At 44.3% G+C, this 22,769-nt stretch overlaps 1 protein-coding gene across 34 annotated transcripts in view; it reads left to right on the top strand.

Annotated features, from left to right (window-relative positions):
- The first annotated feature begins 490 nt into the window (after positions 1–490).
- The window catches only part of NCOR2 (nuclear receptor corepressor 2), a 419,584-nt gene continuing 397,305 nt past the window's right edge, over positions 491–22,769 (top strand). For 26 of the 34 annotated variants that reach the window (XM_043497693.1, XM_043497699.1, XM_043497706.1 and 23 more), the window contains exon 1: positions 517–993. The gene's annotated coding sequence lies outside the window, so the exon portion shown is untranslated. Of the gene's footprint in view, positions 994–22,769 lie in introns of all 34 variants that reach the window. The other 8 variants (XM_043497677.1, XM_043497691.1, XM_043497697.1 and 5 more) reach the window with 5 other exon arrangements.

The raw sequence follows: 22,769 nt of genomic DNA on the forward strand, positions 1-22,769 counted from the left end.
AGTTGCGGGCTTTGATCACTACTTGGCGCTGAGGCTTTTTGCAACTCTTAAGGGCAGTCGGTTCGGAACGAACCCAGGATCGGGGCCCCAAACGAAGTTCTCATGATATCCTCCAGATTTTTTTTTTTTTTTTACAATGTCTCTCTCTCTCTTTTTTAAGCAGAATTGGCTCCCAGATTTACCCCCTCCCCCCGCCCCCCGTGCAATGTCTCATTTCAGCCTTGTAAACAGCCCAGTGCCGAGGGCAGGTCAGTGGGGAGCAGGGGGCCGTGCCCTGCTGTCTGCAATGCCTCCCGCTCTGCAAAAAAAAAAAAAAAAACCAAACAAACCAAACCAACGAATTGCGGCGGGAGAGAAAAATAAAACCCGACCGATAAAAGGGAAGGGAGCCCGGCCGCTGGCAGAGAGGCAACGTGGCCGCGCTGGGTCGGCGGGGGAAGGGGCCCAGCGGGCGCTGGCCGCTTTAAGAACCCGGGGACTCGGCTCTTGCGAGCCTGGTGCAAGCCGGGCGGCTGCGGAGCTTGGGGCGGGGGGGGGGTCGCTGCTCGCAGGCGCTCTGCCCCCGCTCCCTCCCCACGCCGGATCGCAGGGGAGGAGCAGGCAGCCTGCAGCCGCCGCCAGAGGCGGATCACAAACTTGCTCCTTTGCAAAGGCTCCGGAGGCGAGAGCAGCAGCCGCAGACAGACATCTTAGGAAGGGAGAGAGGAGAGGGGAGGTTTCCGGGGAAAACAGACCCCCCCCCCGTCCTCCCCCCGGGCTCTGGATTTATAAACACCGCAGCAGATGGAAGGGGAGAGACACCGAGCAGCGCGCTCCTCCTCCAGCAATTGATCCAGGGGATATTTGGGTTGGTTTCTCTCCCCCCCCCAACACACTTGCTCATTTCCTTCCCAAACTCCCCCCCCCCCCCGTTCTTAATTTACGGATCCTCGTTATACTAGGGGAGAAGAAGGAGGAAGATTTGAAAGAAGAAGCGATTAGCAAAGGCACTAGGTAAGGGGGGGAGGGGTTCCCCCCCCAGACTTACTTTCTCCAAAACAAGCAGAAGGGGGAGAGGAGGAGGAGGGGGGGGGGAATCCCTCCTGGCTGGTGTGTGATGGGGGCGGGCGGGGGGTGTTTGCATGCCAGACGGAGCTGAATGGATAAGTCACTTTAAATGCATGTGTTGTTTTTTTTTTTAAACAAACAAACAAACCCCAAACAACCCCCCCCCCCCCAAGATTGGCGTGTGTCTGCAAAGCGCGCAGGGGAACTCAGACTTTTCCCGGGCAGCCCTTCCTGCCCCAGATCTTGGTAGGTGGTCTGCCCGCTCTTTCTAAAACATGGTATGCATGTCCCGGGGTGGCAGGACCCCCCCATCAGTCCCATCTCATCTAGGCTGGGATTCCCCGGAGCGAGACCTGGGGGTGATCCGCTGAGCAACTGCTTGGCTAACTCCTGCTTTAGAAAGAGGAAGGATATCTATATCTATATCTATCTATCTATATATATCTATATATCCTTTTTTTAAAAAGGACCTCCCTAGGGGAGAGAGAGAGAACTAGTCCCCCCCCCCCGTCGATGTAATTGATCTTCCTCCCCACCCCAAACGCTCCATAAGGAAAGGATGAGGTGGGGGTGAGGCAACGCTAGGGGAGTTTGTTATAGCCCCTGTTAATTGGCACGGTGCATTAACTGGGGAGAAAGGCTTGGCATCTGCACAAGCAGAGTGGAACTTGCCCATACAGCATCCTAGAGGGAAAAGCATGAACTGGCAGGGCCTCTGCTCTCCCTTCCACACCCTGGCTGAAATATATATGAGCTGGGGAGAGGGAGAGGAGAAACCACACAGAACTATTAATAGGCTCAGAATCCAGAGCAGATCATTGTGAATTGTGGGAGCAAATGAACTGAGGAATGCTTGCTTTAGGCAGGTGTGTGTGGGTGTGTCTCTGTGTAACTGAGGGGCTGTTGTGTAAAATCAAAATTACAGTTGAAAGCCGCTTTGAACTAGGACGTTTTTCAAGAGACAGTGAAGCTTCCTCTAGCGGGAATGCTGCAGGCTTTCCTTTCATTTGAACTGCGCTCTGTGGTACTTTGGAAAGTTGCTTTTGGTAAACTGATTCTTCTTCTCTTACCCTTGTGATCTTTCAGAGTAGCAGCCGTGTTAGTCTGTATTCGCAAAAAGAAAAGGAGTACTTGTGGCACCTTAGAGACTAACAAATTTATTTGAGCATAAGCTTTCTTGAGCTACAGTTCACTTCATCGGATGCATTTTGTGACCTTGTGTCACTTCTGTGCCTTCAACCAACAAGTGCTGGTCCCCTTCCTTTTCCACCCAGATTTCTCTCTTCCAAATGGCTGCCTGTGACATTCTTGCTGGGAACTGCAGTTCATGGACCCCAGGGTGTGTTTTTAAGGTCTGTTAAAGATATTGAAGTGATTTTGAAACTGGAAGCGGAACACAGGGAAATGCAGTTGACTTGGCAGCATGTCCTGTGATGCAAGATGCATTGTTGATGTGCAGGTAAATAGCTGGCCCTTTATTTTGTCCTTTAATATTTAGCCATAGTTCTTATTTCTATGGCTGTGTGTCGCTCTTTTGTTGTTGTTGTTGTTTGTTTTCAGACTGTTACTGTCATGTATATTTGAAGCTCCTGGCTTTATACCTACATGAGATCCCAGAGACACTAATCTGTGTCAAAGCCAAGTGGAAATCTAGACCCAATAAAGTTTCTCACTGATGCATTACATATTTTTAGATGTGTTAGAGAAAAGAGCAGTTACGGCCACTGTTGGGCAGTTCTCATCCATATAGAAATGAGAATACTGAGCCCACTTATCAGCAAATGTTGAGTTTAGTGGCTGATATGTAAATATTTATGATGAGTAAACAGGGCTGGTCTGATGGTGTCTGTGGGCAACAAGTGTACATTCCACTTTTGAACTGTAATCTCTGGAGTGATAAAATGAAAATTGACAAAAAAGGCAATCTCCTGTTCTCTCTCCTGACCGTGCTCTTGTTCCCTGATAATGCACAAAGAGCAGACTCTCTCTGGCGAAGCCAACTGCGGCTCACGCCAGACTGGCTGGAGCAGCAGAAGCTGCATGACTGTCTATCCCTCCTGTGGCTTCTTGTGCCTGGGGCTAGAGGTTACATTTTGACCCAGTGAGATTAGCCCTGTTTCCACTGCAGTAAGCTCTGTATACTCTGCATGTGATTGGAAGGTACTTGGCAGGATTGCAAACAATTCTGTTTGTAGTCAAGGTGTGATCTGACCTAACTTTGTGTTCAGCTAAAGAATTTTGTATGGAAAAAACCCATGCTGATGCTTTAGTTAGGCGATTATCTCTGATTTTTATTTCCCCCCAATCTCATTTGAATGCTTCTGTGACCTCTGCTCCAGTGTGCGAGCCAGGAAAACACCAGCTGTTAAGGTTTAGCTATCTGCTGTTGATTATCAGTAACCTTGATAAATCTGTATAGATGCTAATGTGACTTCTAAGCATTGCATAGTTGGATAAAAAGAAAAGGAGTACTTGTGGCACCTTAGAGACTAACAAATTTATTTGAGCATAAGCTTTCGTGAGCTACAGCTCACTTCGTCGGATAGAGGTTCCCATTTGCTGCTAGCCTAGGATTTGTAAGGGTGGGTGAGAATATATCCAGTGTTAGCTTGCAGCGTGCTCTGAAGAAGAATAGATGCATAATATTAATAAAAGTTTATAAGCCAGGGAATGAGAGTTAGGATCACTTCATGCAGTCCAATCTCCATTGGTGTCAGTTGCAAAACTGTCACTTCATTGGCCAGGATCTCCCCCCCCCCCCATGATTGCTGACTCGTTAAAGAATTTAGGGGAGGTCAATTAACCTCTCTACTTCTGCTTACCCAGCTGTATAATGGATATAATACCTACCTGGAGGGGGATTGCTGTAAGCATGATTGTTTTCAGAGTTTTGAGATCACTGAAATACTAAAGAAGAGCAGCACAACATATGACAGCTTTACACTGGAAATCCATGTGGAGTTACAGCCAGTGCTTTTGGAAAACTTACCTGCGTTATCGAAAGCAAATAAATGCAGTGGATTATCGCAGAGATGAATGTGTGTGTATGTAGGGGGATGGGCAGGTGGGGTGGTATTGCCTACAGTGACTGAGAAAGGAGGTAGCAGGGAGTGAGTTGGGGAGAGATTAAGATCTCTGTTTCAGCCAGGTTGAGCTGATGGCTGGGCATTCACAAGGAGATGAAGAGAGACAGGGAGAGTGGGTTTTTTCCCCCTTTGGGTAGGAGACGGGTCTGGAGTAGAAAGGTGGGTCTGTGAGTTGACCGCATAGAGTTAGTAATTTGTGGTTGAAATTTCCCAGAGTTAAGATGGAGTGGTAGAAGAGAAGGGGACCTAGGATCTGAGCCCTGTGGGATGGGGGGTGAGGAGGAGCCTCCAAAGGACATGCTAAATGTGATTGGTTTCAGAGTAGCAGCCGTGTTAGTCTGTATTCGCAAAAAGAAAAGGAGTACCCGTGGCACCTTAGAGACTAACAAATTTATTAGAGCATAAGCTTTCGTGAGCTACAGCTCACTTTAAATGCATCCGATGAAGTGAACTGTAGCTCACGAAAGCTTATGCTCTAATAAATTTGTTAGTCTCTAAGGTGCCACGGGTACTCCTTTTCTTTTTGCTAAATGTGATTAGAATTGAAAAGGGCTCAGGTGATTGCTCCTGTCTTGGTCTGCCTACAGTCACTAATGCTCCTGGTTTGGGGACAGTAGTGACACAAGAACACAAATGTTGTTGAGAGGGTAATGGCTTATTGCAGAAGAAGTCTATGTCCTCCAGAGAGGAATTACTGTACCATGTGATAGGAATTCCTGGCAGTGGTTAAATCTATCGGGAAATTTTTCGCCACTTATCTGTATGGGTCAGAATAGACTATGCATCTTGGCAATGGCCCCTTAGATTCAAGAATCCTAATGGACCATTTGCCAGGTGGCTGGAAAAACTGCCATGCTGTGAGTTCATAGTCGCACAACAGCTGTGGACACAATCATGGTATTGCTGATGGCCTCCTTGGGAGGCTAATGGCAAACACCGCCTTAGGTGGGAGAGCAAGCAATTGGTTACTCAAAGGAATGAGTGTTCTCAGGAAGAGATGGCTATCTCGTCTCTTCCCTTCCTTTGCAGAAGTGCAAAGGGTTCCTGGTTCACTCCCTGAAGCACAGGATGTAGGGTTTCAGAAAGGGACCCCAGAGCAACTAAAAGCTTCCCAAAGAGAGGATCCTGATTTAGAACAGTGTTTGATTAGAAAATCATTTGGCGAATGTAGCATCCCCTCGAAATACCACAGTAAAAGCTTTCTGGTCACAGTGGGGAATCTCAGAGTTGACAGATACGCTGAAAAAGGAGGTTGTCATAAATGTAAAACTGCTGGATATTTTGGGGCTGCCAAAACCTTAGCCAAGCTAAGAGAATTTCTGTTGAGGGAAATACGGGCAGGATGTAGAAAACTGGTGCAGGAAATGTGATACCTGTGGTACAAAGAAGGGGGCCCCCCTGTGGTAGGGAGAACCCCTATGCCACAGTGTCTCATGGGGACACGAATGGAGTTAATTGCTTTTGATGGGCTTGGTCAGTTCTGCCTGGGACAGAGACCGTCAATCAATATTTTTTTGGTAGCTATGAACTGTCATTGCATTTTATACCATACAAGGCTTTGCTGTATTTGAGGCCGTATGTAAATAATTTCTCATGTAAAATTGGTTTCAGAGTAGCAGCCGCGTTGGTCTGTATTCGCAAAAAGAAAAGGAGGACTTGTGGCACCTTAGAGACTAACAAATTTATTTGAGCATAAGCTTTCGTGAGCTACAGCTCACTTCCTCGGATGCATTTGCATTTGCATCCGATGAAGTGAGCTGTAGCTCACGAAAGCTTATGCTCAAATAAATTTTAGTCTCTAAGATGCCACAAGTCTTCCTTTTCTTCATGTAAAATTGTATAACTTTGTAGATTACCCTGAGTTCTTATGAATGTGTGTGATCGCAGAACACTGCTGTACTGAGCAAGTGTTTTGCTTTCAATTAATTTATTGGATAAGAAACCTGAATAAAGGTGGTAATTTTAGCACTTGCGTTTCACTTGCACGTTTAAAATGTACGTGACAAGCTAATAACAAATCCTCCAACCCTTTGAGAAGGAAGAGATTATTGTAGTTATTTACCAGGTGGTGTGGAATGATAGACAAATATTCAAAAGTGATTTTTGGTGCCCAATTTGAGATTTTTAAAGGGGCCTGAGTTTCAGATACTTGGCACTTGAATCCTGTTCCTGCCAAACCAAATGGTCTTGTTCTGACCAAATCACTAGACACTGCTGGAAATGTAGGCCTGCAAGGTTAAATGAGGGCCAAGGCTTCAGAGTAAGTCAGTTGAAGATATAGTGAGTGGTGTTAGATGTTTGGCTGCGTGATGATCTCTTTTGGTGTCTTTGGTCTGTCGGATGCAACCTTAAACAGCTAGTTAGTTTAACATAATAAAGTTAGTTTTTTTTATTTTGTTTTGTTTACATTTCTCATTGTTTTCAGTAACCCAGATTTAATACACAGATTGACTTAGTTTGTTTACAATGTAATGGGGACCAAGTAGTTTATAACACAAGCTATACTTTTGAAATTGTTGCATAGCTTTTAATTTTTACTTGAGGTGCATTACTAGTATATTAAATGTAATGCTTAACTGCTAGAATAGATGCTTACAATCTTCTCTGAGGAGGTGTATTGCTTTCCCTGGCTGGACATTCTCTGCTTTAGCAAAAGAGTTAGTAACATAATTTTTACGAAGCTTTTTAGAGTTAAAAGTGGAATAATTATCACCAGTAAATTAACTATTTAGAAGCATGGATTTTAACCATCAATACTTCCCTTTAACATAACGTAAAAGAAAAGTGTATGACAATGAAACCAAAATTTTAAATGCAAGTTTATGCAAACACTTTGAGGGTATTTAAATTTTTATTACACTTTGTTGTGTTTGGGAGCCAAAGATGGAAACCTTTTGAATTTGTTTGGTTAGTTTTATGCGTAAATTATTTTTAAACATTTTTGCTATGACATTTTTATAACTCCTATTTAAAAGCGCAAACAAGTTCATAAAAACCCAAACAAGAAATTGATGTTTTGTTAATATTACTTAATGCTGAGGTTTCCCCTTACATTTTTTTCTTCGAATAAATAAAAATCAAAATCTGACTAATAAAAAAAATTTTGTTTTCAATTGCGTTATTTGTTGAGGCAGAAATATATATGTGTTTATAACTGAGACCTTCTTGAACTTTAAAAAAGGTATTCTGATTATACCCCAACTATAATATTAAAATAGTGTGGTACCACTTATATATTTAAAAAAAGATATAAAATTGACTTCTGTTGCAACAAAATAAACATAATAAAGTAGCTTGCTTACCAGATCAGTAGTCGGGGGTCACCAGTGTTTTTAGGTGTGTGTTTACACCAGTTCTGCGGCACATCCTCAGGTGAACCACCCAATGATCACAAAATCCATTAAGGGGTGAAGGTGCCCGGTCGGGTTTGTTGTCGACAAAGCACAGTAATAGCTACAGCCCCGCAGCTGTGCTGCTGTAATGCCATGGTGTAGGTGGAAGGGGGTTTTTCTGTCCATGTAGGCGATCCATCTCTCTGAGAGGTAGTTGCCAGGTTGACAGAAGAATCCCTCAGGGCACACAATTTTTCACAGCTCTGAGCGATGTAGCGAGGTCAGCCTATGTTGTAAGTAAAGACCAGCTCTTCGTGAGAACTGGGTTGTGAGGGGAAAAGGGCAAGCAGACGGGCGTTGAAGTAAGCGCCAAGGTGATGTGCCTCCTGGGTGACCCTGGCGATGATGATAACATTTAGCTCGATGAAGCAATTTCTATTTTCAGAATGTTGAACAAACATTGGCTAATGTAAAGGAGAGCAGCGCTAGCTAGTTACGGGAAGGGAAGTAACTCCAAATTAACTTTATGAGCCATGAAACTGAAGGTTGTTTATTTAAAAAAATAATAACTTAAATGAAAACACTGACATTTTCAAGAGTAGTGAATGCATCGGTTGTTTAATGCTTTCCATTTTTTTTTTTCTTTTTGCCTGTGTTTTTTGGCTTGGGAACCAATTGTAGGCAATATCAACTTACGCTTGGATTTGAACCTGCATTGCTCTTTAGTGAGCCAAAAGATTTTTCTCTTATCCCTGATGCCATATTGTTTGATTTAGAAGGGTTGGCAGCAACTTTTCTCTTCTTTCTTTAGATGTGCTTGCTGTTAAGTGTAAGGAAACTGTTCAGAACGGTGTGACGCCTTTAAAAGAAGCTATCCTAAAGCTGGTGCTGTTAAATACCATGCAGCTGTGTTTTCTATAAGACTTTTCATGCAGACTGTATCCCAGGACACTTTAGCACAAAAACTTCAGAGGCAGCAGAGGTGTATGAATTGTAGAAGATGATGTTGTATGACTGATTTAAAGCATTCGGTCATGAGGCTGGTGTCTGAGGGAGAAGGGATGGAAAGATGGGAGAAGCTCTGTAGGAGGAGGCTCCTAGATTTACAGGGGGAGGAAGGGTCAGAGGGGGCAGGGGCAGCTGTTGCTGGAATACATGGAGGAAGAAGACAGACGGAGGCAAAAAGATTGCAGCAGTCTGGAATAGATCCCTGGAGAGGGGCATTTCTGAGATGGATAGGGAGCGTGTGTGTGTGTGTGGTGGGGCCATATTTCTTGTGATTTAGAAGGCAGCAAGTGGCAGCAGAGCGAGGAAGCTACTGGAGGAGGTGAAGGCAGTGATGGGAGTTGGGTGGTGGCCAAGGGCAGACATTAGAGATGAAGGGAGCAGCAGGAGGAAGAGAGCTCAGGTCAAAAATGATTACGTCAGGAATGTGGGCAGTACAGAGGAATACGGGAGGACGGGGTCATGCAGGAGGACAGGGCTGTTTGAGGCCTAAAACCCCAGCCCTGAAGACCGAAGTGCATAGATGTGGAGATAAAAATGGGAGTTGGCTTGATGAAGACACCAGGGAGGGTGTCTAGGGAGGCAGAGCCATTGATTAGACACCAAGAAGTCTGCTTAGGGTAGAAAGCAGCCAAGCAAGGAAAAGCTTGTGCAAGGGGCAGTAATGAAGCCTGAGTGACTCCTCTAAGGAGGGGTCTGAGAACAGAGGTGGAACCATTGACTGAAGCAGAGTGACCTGATACCCAGGAGCAGTGCTATAATGGCTGGGGATTGGCGTCTTCTCCTTAGCTGTGGAATTGGGGAGGCAAGGAGGGAATCCATATGCATAGCAAAGTCCCCACTGAAGCTAGAGGGCTTGGATCTGCTCCTGTTGGCCTCAGTGGTGCAGGATCAGAGCAGAAGAGCTACTCTGGGCAGGGGGTATTAGATGTGGCTGAGGACAAAGATTTCAGGCTTAGTGGGGAGAAATGTGCTGAGGAGTGTTTACTTGAGAGGACGCATGGAGGAGGACACGAGGGATCCAAAGTCAGGAGGGGAGCCTTGACTACCAAAATTAGCCAGAGTGACTGGACCCTTCCCAGAGGAGATTTCCCAGCAGGGGAGGCAGAGGATGTTTCTAGTGTTCTGATAACCACAGGCCCAGCTGGAGCTGAGCGTGTGTACACATACCAAGACAGGGAGACCCGCAGGATTTCCTTTTTGTGGTGCTGGCTGTTGAGTTAATATCTAGCCAAGTGTCCTTGGTTTATCCTCTCCTTGTGGAAGAGAGTGATTTACATAATTACACGCAGCGTGGGCTTTATTGAGTCGGTTCTCTGTCATGTATGGACAGCATCAGCAGTGGCCTCCAGCAGCAAAGTTGAGATCCAAACTTCCTTAAAGCATGGGGTGGGGAGAGGGGTGGTTCGATGTGGGGGTTGGCACTCATCTCCAGAGCTCAGGCTGTAACATGGATGAATTCTTCACCCTGCATAGATCTATAAAGCACAGTGAACCGGGTCTGACCTGAAGCAGTACTTCAGTGCCATGTGTGTCTGTCTGGTGATGGGGATCTAGAACTCTGTTACTATGCTCTTTTTCTTTCTAAACCTAGTCTCTGGGCAGAAAAGGGAACAGCTGTAATGAGAAACTTAGGATTTTTTTTTTTTTTTTTTGAAATTGAATGGGAGTTTTATAAATGTTAGTTTTCACTCCGTTCTAAACTATAATTGTATGTGCATCATAGAAGTACAGTGTTGATTAAAGAGGGAAATAAAGGTAGAGAAAAACCTAACTACTCAAGCTTCTAACAAGCTATTATAAACAACACTTTTTTTTTTTTTTTTTTTTTTGTCAAAAGTCTATAAAAAGGTAACTGGCAGCCATTTTATGGGACTAGTTTTCTCTGTGGCACACTGATGCTTGGTTTTGTTTTTAAATTGCTCATTGTCTCTGGCCTCAATCTTCTAGAATATTTACCTCTGGTACCTCACAAATTCAGGCTAGAGCACTGTTTAGTGGTGGCAACATCCGGCTGCTACGTTGGCAGATACGTCACCGCTCTGGATAAGTGTTTACCCCCAAGCTTGAGTGGTCCTGTGCCTTCCTCTCCTTTTTTGACCTGATGTTATTAGGAGCTGGTTCAGTTAAGCGTTACTGTCTCACACCCAAGTGAGTAATTAAACTATATATATGGTGTATAAACAATGGGCACATAACTAGTGGCATACTGCTACATAGGAGTGTACTCTCAGGACGTTTCCAGAGTTAATTGTTTGCTATAGGACCTGTTGGAAAGTAGGAAAGCTGTCCCTAGATAATTAGTGGTCCCGTCCCCCCCGCCCCGTCTAGTATGAAAATTCCTCCAGAATTTTGTTTTCCATCAAGGTAAGGTCAGTCCAGATTCTCAGCTTTATTTCCAGGTCACTGATCTGCTCCCCTCCACCTCCCACACTGAACTTTGCAGACTTGTTTTGCTTCAGCAGCACATTAAGCTGTACCTGTAGACAAAAGCAGGCAGGCCTGCCAAGTTCACATTTCCGTGAAGCCATGCTGGTGTGTTGGGCGGAGAGGGGGAACACAACAAGAGAGATGATTGAAAGCTGCAGCAAAGCCTCTGTTTTAGGAATATTTATGTCTTGAGTTGGGAAAACTCTGAATACGCTGGGGAAAAAAAAGTAGATAAACCCTAAATAAAATTCATTTTAATACATCCGCTTGGTGGCAGATCAGTTAGCCAGAGCTCCTTTATTGTTCCCGGAAGGGTTCCCTTGTTCCCATTATCTCTTTGGGTGCTGGGCACTTAACTCTAATTTCTTTCTCATTTTGCTCACTTGTGACAGTTCCATCTGCATTGCTGAAGTTTCCACATCTGGCTGCTGTTGGGGCTTGTTTGGCTGCCTATGTGTGGCTTCTGACACCAGAGTGTCACGGGCAAGCGGATGTTTCACACCGAAGCTAGAAACTCACCTGCTTTCAATGACAAGAGCCTTTGCTCGCATGAGCTGTCTCTGCAGCCTCTGCTCACTCTGCCTGTTACACTGAGCCAAGAAAGTTTCTTTCTTTTTATTGTGATGCGAGTCAGTGGAGATTTTTATGTAACACACAAGCGTGGAGGCTGTGAGGCACATGGCACTTCATCAGTTACGCCGCCTCCTTCCCATGTAGAGAAGCGTTGTTTTTATTTTGGAGCAAATGGTGGTGGTGATGGTGTTTTTGTTTTGTTTTTGTTTTTGTTTTTTGTTTTGGCCTCAGAAGTGGCTGAAGTTTTTGGCTTTGGCAAGTAACCCACATGAAAGGCTGTGTTTGGAGACTGTCCTAAACAAGTGCTATAGGAGAGAATGATAAAGAAACCCACCAGTTGATGCAAGTGATGTTCTTTAAGATGTGCATCCATATCCCACTTTTATTCCTGGGTCTTTGGGGGCACAACTTCCAAGGTTTGCTGCCATTCCAGAGCTGTTCTTTTTGGGTGAACCAATCTGAAGTACTGTCCCATACTGATGTTTGCTTTAGAACAAATTGATAAAACAGTCATGTCACCAAGCTCAAATCTATTCACCCAAGTGTTCTGAAGGACCTAAAATATGAAATTGCAGAATTACTGAATGTCTGATGTAACCTGTCACTGAATCAAGCCTCTGTACCAGACTGATCGCCATCACCACATCCCATGGCAGAGTGTAACTGGATTTAAAAAAAGAATGAGAGAAGTTCATGGAGGATAGGTCCATCAATGGCTATTAGAAATAGATGGTAAGGGATGGGGTGACTGTACATCTCTGACTGCCAGAAGCCCAAAAAGATATCGCCAGAGTTGCCCTGTTCTGTATGTTCCCCCTGAAGCTCTGGTACTGGCCTCTGTTGGAGACAGGGTACTGGGTTTAATGGTCCATTGGTCTTACCCAGTATGGTAATTCTTATGAGGTGTACTCTGGACATCTTCCTTTTGGAAATTTCAAAGCACTTTTACAAATGTTGCTATTAAAACTCATGGTATCCCTGTTAGGTAGGTGAAAGCTGAAGGCTTGTCTTTGCTGTACTAGCAAACACCCCTAGTGGAGATTCAGCTTATACTTGGAAAAGCTGTTCTTTCGCCAATATAGCTTTAAACCAGTTCCCCGAATGGAATAAGGGAGATATATATATATTTTGCTATTATTACTGCATCTATATTTGATTTTTTTTTTTGCCAGTGTAGCCGTGTTGGTTAGGGGTGTGATTTCCTGCCCCCCTCCCCCACTCCCAAACTTCTCACATACGTAGCTATGCCTGCAAAGCTTTTAAGAGTAGACCAAGGTTGAGAAATGGAGAGTCCCAAGTTACAGTCTGCTGCAGAGCTATGCATAATACCCAGATCTCATGATTTCCCTTAGTGAAATTCTGGTGCCGTTGATGGGGGAGGTGCAGGATTTTTCCCCATGACTTTCACTATAGTTGCCAAACTATCCTTTCGTGAAGATAACATTCATGACCATGGGGTGGGTGGGGGAGTATTTGCTCCTCATGTGTCCTTAGACATCCATATAGTGTTAAGCAGGTGCTCTTCTTGGCTAATCTACATATTTTGCCATAGCTGATAGGATTTTTGATTTGTATTTTGTGTCTGTCTTACTCCAGAGACAAGGCAGGTGAAGTACTATCTTATTGGACCAGCTTCTCTTGTTGAGAGAGACAAGCTTTCGAGCTACACAGAGATGCATTTAATTAAAAAAAGACACCTATCTGGATTTGAAAGCTGTGGTTCCATGGGGGGACCTTTGTAGCTCCGAACATGACAGGTTGACTTCACAAATGTGGCTTCCCTAGACTTTTTAATCTGGAGTTAATTGCCAGTTAACTGCCAAAGTACTGGGACATGTTTGTAAAGGATGGCATGGATGACACTCCCTACAGGTGTGATCAAGGAAGTTACAAACATTTGTTCTTTGCTGATCCCTAAGGCAAACAGTGTTTGTAGCCTGGAGCAAAGTGTGAGGAGTGTCCATGCACATCAGCCTTCACAAACATATTAAGTGCCTTGAGAGTTAACTGGCAATTAATTAACTCAAGGTAAAGTCTAGTATCAGGGGGTAGCCATGTTAGTCTGTATCCACACAAACAACACGGAGTCTGGTGGCACTTTAAAGACTAACAGATTATTTGGGCATAAGCTTTCGTGGGTAAAACACCATGTGTTCAGATGCATGGAGTGAAAATTACCCTCGAAAGGTTTTTTACCCACAAAAGCTTATGCCCAAATAAACCTGTTAGTCTTTAAGGTGCCACCAGACTCCTTGTTGTTTTTAAGGTAAAGTCAGGTGCAGGCAAGCCCAAAGCCTTTACTAACCTAGGGTCTGATTCTTCCCCTCCGCACCCTCCAACCCTGCCACCACTTCTATGCTTATGTAACTTGTTTACGTCTAGTGGCATGAGAACAGAATCAGGCCCGTTGTATGATGAGTTCCAGGTCACCACTCTGGAGGTGGAGGAAAAGATGGAAATACAATGGCCTCACCATGCAGCCTTGTCAAGTGAATTTTTTGTGTGCATTGAAAAGTCAGAACAATTTGTTATGCAGTCAGCCGAGTCTTCTCTATAGTCCCTATATATTCTCATCACACAGGCAGTTGCAGGTGTAGTGATTCTCATAGCAGTGAAATCTGTCTAAAGCAGCCACTTAAGGCATCCACCAAAATAAATAAATCGGCTGCATAACATTAGCCTTCTGAGAGAGGTGGAGCAGAATTGTACTTACTATGTTTGGGGAATACTTTGAGACTTCCTCTTCAAGAGATGGGTGTCTGTTTCACTGTATAGAATTTGAATCTAGCCTTTCAATGGCCACAGTGCAGTTGTCTTCAAATCCTGGCTTACAGACCTATGCAACGTTGAAGATCTTTTACCAAAATAATACAATGTCAACCATAAAACACTCCTCAGCCCATAACTGCTTAGCCTACCGAGCCCTACTCCAAAAAGGAGGGGGGGGGAAGCACAGGGGTTAAAAACAATGGGATGGAAAGCTTTTGACCATTGTTTTTTCAGTGGAAAAATGAGGTTTTGACTAAATATATTCCTGAAAAGTCATCTTTTTACAGAAAACTTTGATTTTTGGAATGCCCCAACACTGGAACACTTTTTTCAGTTTTTCTCAGAAAACCAATATATTTCAATTCTGAAGTGCTCCATGGGAGTTGTTTGGGTGTCTCATGTTCTCATTCTTCTCTGTGGGCCAGTCTCTGCAGCTGGACTTCATCTCCTATGATAAGAACATAAGAATGGCCTTACTGGGTCAGATCTAGCCCAGTATCCTGTCTTCTAACGGTGGCCAATGCCAGGTGCCCCAGAGGGAACAAACAGAACATGTAATCATCAAGTGATCCATCCCCTGTCGCCCATTCCTAGCTTCTGGCAAACCGAGGCTAGGGACTCCATCCTGGCCCATCTTGGCTAATAGCCGTTGATGGACCTAAATGATGCACTGCCTCCCTTTGCCAAGAGGGGAGACCCTGGTGCATCACGGGAGATGTTGTCTGGCCGGGGATCTTGCATGGGGATAGCTCTATTAGTATTAACAGGTTTTTTTTTTTTTTTATACTGGTATTACTAGGTCCCTACTAGGGGGTTGTATTGCTTTAACCCAAGGAGACCTTTCTACAATAGATCAAACCCAGCATCTTGAATTGCACCTGCAGTGTAATCTGATGCCACAGCAGTTTGTGGCACATCGGAGCAATGAGCCCTCTGATATGCATCTTGAAGGAAGTGGGTACATGTAGAGCATATTTCTTGTTTCCTAGAGCAGCAGTGACTTCAGGCCACAGTCTACCTCTTTCAAGGTTGCCAGAGGTCATGTCATACCGCTGTGTGTCTGTGCCATCTGCTCAGGGTACAATGACTTGTCCTTGGCTGGCTCAGGAATGCTGCTGTGGCTACACTTCCCAAACAAGCATTTGTCACTTCTCCCTCATTATGTGCATCTTTGCTCTGAGTTAACGATTTCTAGTCTCATTAAGCCTCTGTCCCATAAAGGAAAGCCGTGGTCCTGCTAATATTCCAAGTCTCATTAACTCTTACACATGCTGCTCTACTCCAGTGGTTTAGAATTGAATCTGTCACTGAACTCTTTATTAGCTCAACACTAGCCATAAAACTACCCAAACAAACTCTGACCTCTGCTTCTGATACTTCCAAAGAGAGTCCCTGTTTGTTCAAGGAGCATTTCTGTGGCAAGAACCTTACTCCAGGTTTGAAACTTCCCATAACCTCTGCCTCAGCTTGGAAGCCATCAGAAAATTCTCTTCTTGATGTTGGTTATGGCTGTTGGACAGACAGGGCTGATCGTGGGAAGATCCTTTGGACACCATGGTATTTTATTGTTTGTTCTGCAGTGGCACATAGGAGCCCAAATCATGCAGCAGAACCTCATTGTGCTATACAAATGGAGAATGAAAAGATGGTGCTTGCCCCGGAGAACTTGCATTAAAGTTACCACTGTCAGGAAATATTGCTAAAGTGCGCATCTTTATACTCGACATACACAAATAGTTGGTCTCTTCCCATCCCTCCCAGCAAAGATTTAATAGCAGATTTTAGAAATGAGGGTGTAGTAGTTGTATTGATAGGCTCCAGTACACTGCAACATAGTGTAGTAAATAACTAAACTACTATTGATCATAAATGAATAGAGTTCAGTTGTGGCATGTTGCCCTCCCTTTTTAAATGGTTTTGCTTATTTTCAAAATGCAGTAACTTGCAGTGGTTTTCCCAGGCATTGGTGCAGATTAATGAGGTTCTGCTGTTTTAAACTTGATATTAAACTGATCAACATGACTTTAAAAAAAATTTCTGCCCATGTTGCCGGTAGATTACATGGAAACCCTGCTGTGTTGGGAAAGGGAACTGGGCTGAGTGCTTTTAGAGTCAGCATGCATTCATTTAGTTGCTACTGTGGTGGCCTGGTTGGGCTGCATTTATGTTGCTAAACCTTGTGCATGTCACAGCTAACTCCGTGAATGGATTAACATCTCTAGTGTGTCAAAGGAATAGGTTTTGAATTTTAAGTGGCAACATTTTAAAAAAAGGTGGGGGGGCATCTGAGTTGTCCATCAGGATGGGTACATGTGAGGAAGCAAAATGGGTGTTTACATTTGTATGTGCAACTGCACCCTCTGTGCATATAATTAGCCTGTTTGCTGTCAGCTGCGTAGATGCAATTTGGGAGCCTTTTGCTTAAAAAGTTGTGATCTACAGCTTGTAAGACATCTGACAAGTGAACTTGCTTTACAACTAGTTGGTGGTTTTGTTGGCGTTTGTCTTGACTGAACCCAAAGCCGGGAATCTTTTTTGGAGGTTGGCATGTTTCTGTGCTGTCAGAGATTCTTTGTGTCTGTGCTTTCTCTCCTGGTGCATGTGGAGTTTGAAGTGTTTATCCTCCCTTGTGCTGAACTGGAATACTCTCTCTTTCTCTCCTCCCCCCCTCCCCCGGGAGGTGACAGCAATGAAAAGTATTAAAGTACGGTAGAACCTCGGAGTTACGAACTGACCAGTAAACCACACACCTCGTTTGGAACCAGAAGTACACAATCAGGCAGCAGTACAGGCACCCCCCCCCCCCCAAAAAAAAAAGTACAACACTGTGTTAAATGTAAACTAAGCAGCATTTTTCTTCTGCATACTAAAGTTTCAAAGCTATATTATGTCAGTGTTCAGTTGTATGTTTTTGAAAGAACAACCATAATATTTTGTTCCGAGTTATGAGCATTTCAGAGTTACAAACAGCTGCCATTCCCGAAGTGCTCATAACTCTGAGGTTCTACTGTAGTTCAGTGCTCTTCCTGTGGGCATGGTAAGGGACCTCTGTTGTATCGAACTTTGATTAATCAATCTAAGGAAGAGCAGTTTCCAGGCTAAATCTGTACCCATGGATTTCTGAACAAAACTTCTCCCTTGTCTTGCCTGGCTTAAACCTCCCCAGTGATGGCTGAGTTCTCAGCACGGCTTCTACAGCAGGTCGTGTTTCTTTCCGAAGCCAGTGTTGGCCTGTGGGATGACTCCTTTAGCAGCACCTGAGACATCAGGTTGCTAATGCTTTTCCCCTTTTCTTGTCTCTCTTAGTCCTTTCCCATCCTAGTGGCCTTTGAGGGTATGGTTACACTGCAATAAAACACCCGCTGCTGTCCCATGTCAGCTGCCTTGGGCTGCGGCTGTGAGGCTGTAAAATTGCAGTGTGGTCGTTTGGGATTGGGCTGGAGCATGGTCTCTGAGACCTTCATCCCCCTCCCCCCCGCCCAAGCCTGTGAGTCAGCTGTCACGGGCCATTCAGGGTCTATTGCAATGTAGACCCTGAGATGCCCCGGGGCTAAGGAGGTGAGGTTGTGAATTCTGATGGGAGAAACCATCTTGAGCTTTCCTTCCATTCAGTCAGATGAAGGCAAGTAGCAGTTTCAAGAATTTCTGTTTCGATTATGCCCTATAATGCAGGGATTTTTTTTCTCTTTTTTCCCGCTCTTGATTTTTTTTTTTGTCATTAAAACCTAGCTTAATCAGGGATTTTGAAACAAAACAATGCTCCCTGGAGACGTTCGTGTGTGTGTCTTTGGGTTTCCTCCTCCCAATGTATCAGTCAAAGGCATTGCTACTTTGGACTGTTTCTCCTGGATTTAATTATCATGTCAATGACTAGAGCTTCATGCTGCAGCAGGGATCTCAGCCGTTCAACCTCAGTTAAAAGCAGGCCACGGCAGGCGCATGGTGGCAGGCAGCGCTGCTATACCCAAGCTCCTTAAGCTGTCCATCCAAACCCCATGTGATCAATGCAGCGTAGACACTTGAGTAGACAAAAGCCTGCCTGTTACTGGGAGGAATTTTACACATGCTTCTCCTCAAATTAGCCAGGATTTTTCTATCCATAGCCACAATCAGTGGTGGCTTTTGGTCAACATTTTAGGTGGATTACTCAGTATTGGCAACCCCAGGCCTTCAAGAATCATGGGCCGAGTGCCCCAAAAATAGTGAGGATACCTTAATATTTTTGAGGCTCTCATCATTTTTAAATTTTTGGTTTCTTTATAATTTTGCCTTCTGTTTTTTGAGCCTTTTGGGGTTCGAGCTTTTTCTCTCTGCCTCTAAGGGCTAGAAATTTCCTCTTTTTTATTTTTAATTTTTTGTTTTTAAATGGAAGCTGAGATCCTCATGTAGTCCCATGTCTCCAGGAGCTGAGGATTTAAGAAGTGCCAAATATTGTGAGACTCATGAATAAAATTGCAGGAGCTGGCAACACTGGTTACTGGAACTTGCCTTGGCTCTTTGAAGGTGTGTGGATTTGTTGCGACTGCTTTGGAGGCACCTCTTGGAATGGGTAATGTGCAGCCAGTCGAGCGTAGATCTTTCCTTTGGACAAGCAGGTCCATTGAATTACAGCTTTGAACTGGGATGCAAATTTTTATTTCCGGTCTGATTTCCACCCCTCTCTTCCCCCCCCACCCCCCCGCTTCTGTGTTTGTCAGTGCCTCAGGAGCAGAGGCTGTGCTTACCACTTACTAAAGAGACGCAGTTTTAATCTCCCACCCATTCTGTTGCAGAAACTTGTCATCGGGATAGGAATCTTTTTCTTTTCTTTGTTTTTCCTAAACAGAGCAACTTCCTTTCCAGAACTACTTTGGGATGTTGTTAGGAAAGGACCCTGGCTCTAGCAGGATACGGCACAGATGCAGCCCAGACAATATTGTCTGGTTGCTCTCCTCTGCCCCCTTTCTCCTGTATGACCCATAGAAACCTTTCCAGCCCTTAGGCAGGCTGGCAAACAAATCTGTTACCTCTGTCATGTCATGAAGAGACATCTCAAGCCGCTGTGTCAATCAGTCATTGACTTGCTCTTCGTTTTTCTGCTTTTGAAGGCCTGCTTAAGCATTAACAAGGCAAACCTCTGTCAGGCAGGGCACCCAGAATATAGCTGGCCGCTCCCTTCCCTGGAGGTGTAGAGGGTGATGGCCTGGTTGACATGTGGGATGTCCGCATGGGAGGGTTTAGAGACTCCAGCACTGTAATCGGGTTTTACTGAAGAAGAGGTTGTCATTGATATCCCTGGGATTTGGCATCTATATAAATAGACAAGCCAAGCTCTATTTAAGTATGAGTTCATGTCAGTTCATTTGCCTTGGAAAGGGCAGGAAGTGCCCTGTGATTGTAGTATGTTGGTATCGTTCCTATCTCTAATCCCTAGAAATTCCTGTTAGTATTGAGCCAACCTCCAAAAGGTTCTGAGCTTTGGGTTCAGTCAGGACAAATGTCTGCGAACTCGGGTGCTTTATTTGAATTATATGAACTCCTCAAGCCTGTGGATTTGATGATTGAGAATGGACTCGGTTAGATGATTTCCAGTCAGCCAAGGAACACCATGTGAGTAGATTTATCTCTTTATCTCCGGGTTCTTGGGGTGTTTTTCTGTTTCTCCCAATCGGGAGGTTGAATAACCCAGTTGCACTTAAAACAAAAACAGATTGGGGGGGTAGAGGAGGGCAGGTATTTCAGAAACTTCCAAAGTGTTCGGTTCTAGAAATGGGGAGGAGTTTCGTGGTATGTGTGGGTTTTTTTTTTTTTTTTTTTAAGCACCAGTTTGCCTGTGCCAAATGGTTATACACAAGACACACTCAGTTTTGGTGAATTGGTATAAACTAATCTGGGGGAGGGTAGGGAAGCCCTTGAATACTGTGTTGGATTTTTTCCCTTTAATTTTCTTGTGCCCTTGTTTGTGTTCACTGACATCTGTGCAGTTGAGTTTTGCTGGCACAAGCATTCACTGAAAGTGAACGTTAAACTCGCTCTCCAATCCTTGCAGAACATGCATTTTAAGTTCACTTTCCCATGGGCGTTCTCATCAGGAACTTAATTGTAATCAGGGAACAGACCATTCCAAGGGACCACTCTCTGTTAAGGTTTCAGAGTAGCAGCCGTGTTAGTCTGTATTCGCAAAAGGAAAAGGAGTTCTTGTGGCACCTTAGAGACTAACACATTTATTTGAGCATAAGATTTCGTGAGCTACAGCCCACTTAAGGGGTGCTACTCAAGTTAAGTGCTTGGATAGCGCCCCACAGCGTAAACAAAATCTACAAAAAAAATTTGGTTTGAATCATTTGGATTAACAAACTCCAGAAAACTGCTCTGTTTGTGGCCATTTTCCAAACCAAAAAAAGAGATGAAAGGATTCATTAGGACTTATTCGCTCAGCTCTGCAGCCTGTCTGGGATCTGGCTCTCTACTTTCATCCCCTAGCTCAGGAAAGGTCAGGGGCTGCTCCCCTGGGGAGGATTTGCTGTTGACTGAATTGCGCTCTGTCATTATTCTGCTGGATAATGAATGCAGTGGCCTCCTTGGCACTGGCTTCAGAAAAAAGCTCGGTCATCTGCATGTGGCCTGGAGGCAGGGGACTAAAACTGGGGAACAGAAGAAAAGAAAACAACATTTTACGGAGCAGATGTGGAATCTGCCCAATCTGTCCTTTAAAGGCAATACTGGAACAACCACTCTAGGGTCTCCTCTTCGCTGTTAAATCCTGGTACCTAATGTGCACATGAGCAGTCCTGCGGTAAAAACGCAAGGAAGACAAGGCATTTGGGTTTTACCTTCCTAAAGTCAGCCCTATACCCCGCTTGGGGTTGACCGTGTCCATTTTACCTCAGGGTATAATGAAGTACCTTTGTCTTCTGTTCAGAGTAAAAGCACAGTGTTCACGCCTATTAGTGACAATGAGGTAACACACACTTTTTTTTTTTTTTTTTTTTTTAAAGCTGTGAAGGCAGGACCTAAAACAATGGTTAATGAGATGTTGTCTAGTCAGATGGGAATCGGAATTCCTGGCTCTGCTACTGACTTGCTATGTAGGGATGGATGAGTCTTTAATCTTTCTGTGCCTTCATTTACTCATTTATATTGTCTTCCATCACAGGGATGTCGAGAGTTGATGGGTCAAATTCTCAGCTGGCATAAATGGGGCGGGGGACTTTGCTTTTATCAGTGGAGCAGTGACTATAGAATTGTAGGACTGGAAGGGACCTCGAGAGGTCGTCTAGTCTAGTCCATGTATTGCAGTTGAGAATTTGGCTTGATGCTTGTAAAGCACCATGAGATCCCATCATCATGGGCCATAAGTGCAAAGTACACATATCCATTTCCTAGGAGAAAATTGCAAACCTAGGAACCCTCCTAGGCCAACTGGCCTGTGGACTTGGTTCAATATCATTTCCAGGCTAACTTTTCACATAACTGATCTTAAAAACATTTCCTACAACATTACAGGTTCTAGGTCAGTGCTGTGGGATCCTTACGTTGATGGTATATGATGATCTATACCATTTGATAGACCATATCTCTTTGCTTGAACTTAAAAAAAAAAAAAATCAAAAAGGTCCTCAGTATTTTTTTTCCCGCCCCCCCCCCCAAGTCTCTTACCTAGCAACCAGTTTTTGAGACAAACAGAAAGTGAACCTATTGTTACAATAGAGTCCACTAAACTGAAACACCTTGACACCCAGCCTATTGCACGGTCTGAGAAAATGACATGCGCGGGGGGAGTCAGGGAGGATCTTAAAATATTGAATACAAATGATAGTCCATCTTACCGTTATCTTTTTGCGGGAACTATTTTATCTAAAAGAGCAGATCCTGGAGCTTCTCACTTTTAACAACTGGCTAAACATCACTTAACTACTTGGCAGTGGCCAAATGCATCCCTGTTAAATGGGGTTTGTGCAAATGTTTTTCTGACTTTTAGGCATAAATCATTGGCCTTTACTCCCTTTTGGTTAAATCAGTTCCCTGGATTAATCCCTGTTAAAGCAGCTGTCCTGTTTAATTTGCATCCTGATTTTATGTCCAGGCTTTTTTTTTTTTTGGGGGGGCGGGGGGGTTGGCTTGGAGAGCTTTAAAAATTTGTATATAATTAGCTTCTCCTCCCCCCCCCCATCATATATGCAGGGCTTGGAAGCAGAAGTTTATGCTAAATACTGGGCTGCTGTATTATACACACGGAACATCTGTCTAAACACAGGAATTATTAAACTGGATCCAGTCATTGATCTAGCAGATCTACCGTCCTGCCTATGATAGCAGCTAAGATCTGATCTGGTACGTAGTCAGATGAGGAAAGAAGTCCCAGGGTGTGCCATATTGTGTGCAGACATTAAGAAGAGGTACTTCCTGCCCCTCTTCTTGGCTAGCTACCAGTATTAGTAACTATTGCTAAATTATCCTGTGCTTTAAAAAAGCCAGCCACCTTACTGTTACTACTACTACTTCCACTTAACCCAACCCCAGTTGATGGGATTTCATGGAAACATCA

The sequence above is a fragment of the Dermochelys coriacea genome, chromosome 15, assembly GCF_009764565.3.
Source record: "Dermochelys coriacea isolate rDerCor1 chromosome 15, rDerCor1.pri.v4, whole genome shotgun sequence".
Lineage (NCBI taxonomy): Eukaryota > Metazoa > Chordata > Testudines > Dermochelyidae > Dermochelys > Dermochelys coriacea.